The sequence below is a fragment of the Jaculus jaculus genome, chromosome Y (genome assembly GCF_020740685.1).
Source record: "Jaculus jaculus isolate mJacJac1 chromosome Y, mJacJac1.mat.Y.cur, whole genome shotgun sequence".
NCBI classification, from domain to species: domain Eukaryota; kingdom Metazoa; phylum Chordata; class Mammalia; order Rodentia; family Dipodidae; genus Jaculus; species Jaculus jaculus.
Window position 1 is genome coordinate 2,077,003 of NC_059126.1, and position 3,023 is coordinate 2,080,025.

The 3,023-nt window shown below is 38.9% G+C and overlaps 1 non-coding gene across 1 annotated transcript; it reads left to right on the forward strand.

Moving 5' to 3' along the window:
* Window positions 1–472: 472 nt before the first annotated feature.
* LOC123457109 lies at window positions 473–579 on the forward strand. Its single transcript, XR_006634887.1, has one exon. It is a non-coding gene; the product is annotated as a U6 spliceosomal RNA (small nuclear RNA).
* Window positions 580–3,023: the final 2,444 nt, after the last annotated feature.

The following is a 3,023-nucleotide window of genomic DNA, read 5'->3' on the forward strand; positions in this document are numbered from 1 at the left end:
AATAAGTCATCCCATTTGTATTTATATCACTGCTGTTCTTAGGAACTCAGCAGTTAAAACTTTTATTTTTTTTTAATTTATTTGAGAAAGAGAGAGAGATAATATGGGCACTACAGTACCTGTAGCCACTGCAAATACATTCCAGAAGCATGCAACACTTCGTGCAAGTGTCTTATGTGGGTACTGGGGAATAGAACCTGGGTACACAGGTCTAAAAGGGAAGGGCCTTAACTACTCAGCAATCTCTCCAGACTAGGAGTTAGGTTTAAAATAACCTTAAGTTGAATGTGATTCAGCCACACGTAGGCTCATGTACCTGCAAATAATAACTGGGACTTAACATCATACCAATAATCAATGAGTATAATTATTCACTTTCATATTTTTCTTGGTAGGATATCTGGGGGTGTTGAATTACAGACACAGTTTTGATTTAGGATTACATTGAAAATGGGATGGCAAAAACAAGATAGTGTTCACTTCAGTAGTACCTTTACTACAGTTGGAATGATACAGATTAGATAAACATGGCCCCTGTTCAGGGATAACAAACGACTACCTGAAATATTCCATATTTTATTTTATTTTTGTTTATTTGAGACAGAGTTAAAGAGTGAATTGGCATCCCAGGGCCTCCACTCACTGCAAACAAACCACAGACACATACCGCTGGCTTATGTGAGTGCTGGGGAATCAAAGCAGGGTCTTTTGGCTCTTCAGGCAAATATCTTAACTACTAAGCCATCTTACCAGCCCAAGTGTTCCATATTTTATATAAAGAAAACTTAGGCACCTCAAATAAATAGAAGAAATGGTATTGTCTGATCTTGAACACATATTTCTTCTCAGTCCAAAAGATGGAATACTTCTCAGTGGATTTTGTCTCAACAACTTCTCTGATATTAAAGATTGACTATTATTATAATGCAAGGGAAATTCAAGATGTGTTTCTAGTATTGTGTAAGTATTCGATTTGATTCTTTATTGGAGAAAATACATCTTTTTACTTTGGAGATGAGAGTATGAATGCATGTTTTTCACAATCTAGCCTCTTCCCATGTGTCTTAAAACCATATCATAACTTTATGAGAAATATGTAATTGTCTCTTTTGTTGATTCTTTTTGTTTGTTGTTGTTGACAAAAAAGACAAGAGGGAAAATAGAGACATCCCAATAACTAGAAATGACTTATAAAGAATTAGAAATTCAGCGAACAGGGAGATATGGGAGGAGGGGGAGCAATGTTTATGAAAGGGTGACAATATCAGGGTATACTGTGTACAAAAACTACAGTAGAATTCATGGACTACATGAGCAATTTTGGTGATTTCCCTTTCTGTATATTTTGATATGGGAAGCACAGAGAGTAGATTCCACAACACAGACTGAGATAAAATAGATATACCCAGATCTAATCATCACAAAATTCCATATGTACATTCCAGAATTCCTTTCCTTTTGAAGAACATACATGAGAGAAGAAATTACTTTCATGTCATTTTTCTTAAGTGTAGAAAAATGAGATAATCCATAATGTGTGAATCAATCTCCCATAAAGTTGTCCTTGCTGGGTAGCATTACCAACATGAAGGTGATAATGAACAGAAGGTGTGAGGTACCACTGGAAGATTAAGATTGATCAATCCATATTTTACAAATTAGGATAGGTTTTGTGTTCAGAGAGGACTCTAAAGGCTATATTTTCTGATCTCCATCCCATGAAATGCAGCAAAAATGCCACATTATAAGTGAAGAGACACAAAAAGAGTATGCCAAGCTGACTAGTGAGAAGAAAATTCCAAATCAAAATATCATGTCATTGTTTTAGGAAACCTTGTAGGTTTCTCTGTTCAAAAGTTCATTGTGGATGATAGCCCCATGCTGGTAGTGGGGTTTATAGGTGAGTGCCCACTAAGAAAATGAGGGAAAAAATAAATAATGTACAAGAGTTACAGAGGACGGGGTGGAAGGAGGAGAGGGAGGGATGGAAGACGTAGAAGATTTAGGTTAGACTTGATCCTACCCTCTCCAGTGTCTTGTGGTTCAGGTGTTTCCTGTAAGGGTCTAGTGAAGGTGCAGGCATTTGGTCTGCCTTTTAGGAAGTAGAATTTTAGGGTGCCATTGCCATTTGGGTCCAGATTAGTGTTTCCCACCCCTTCAATGCCCTCCTCTCCCTCCCCATCTTTCCTAGTGTCTAGTCCATGAGATGCTTGCTGGGTATGTAAGCTATCTTGGGTAGATTCAGGTTAGGTGTTGTAGATGAGTGCGACTATGTGTCGATTTTTTTTTTCTGTGATTGGCTAAGTTCACTGAGAATGATCTGTTCCAGGTTCAACCATTTTTCATCAAAATTCTTCATGTCATTTTTTCTTACTGCTGTATAGAATTCCATTGTGTAGATATACCACATCTTAGTTATCCATTCTTCTGTCAGAGTAGTTGACCCACCAAAGGTCAGTGGTAAGACCCTATTGCTGAAGACTCCATATGCAGCTGACACATAAAGTGGAATGGCATTGCTGGAAGCCAGGAGAGAGTCAGTCCCCAGACAGTCAGTGTGTCTAGTGCCAGAGGGTGCTTCATGGGCAACTGGGGGAAATGACCTATATCTGTCTAAGCAACTCATGGCCTAACTACTTAGCAACAAATAACCTGTTGTGATGCCCACACAAGTGCAATAGTGGCACACAGCCATGGTGGGGAACCAACTGCTCTTGATTTGGTTAACTGATCCCCTCAGTGGTACGGGACCCATTGCTGGAGCTGGGAAACAAGTCAGAACGATATCCAAACATACGCCCATTCTCTAATATCAAGCTGCCATCAACCATGGGGTAAAAGAGGGCCTACACCTATTAAACTCTCTATTAACAAAGTAAGGGTTATCTCAATTTTCCAGGTGCTAACTTACTCTCCAATGGAGAATCTGCTTCTCTTTTTCAGAAAGTTGCAGATCCTAAGGAGAGAGCTGCCCCATCATACCTCAAAAGGGGCCCAACTGAAACTAAGAAAAATCAGTGAAA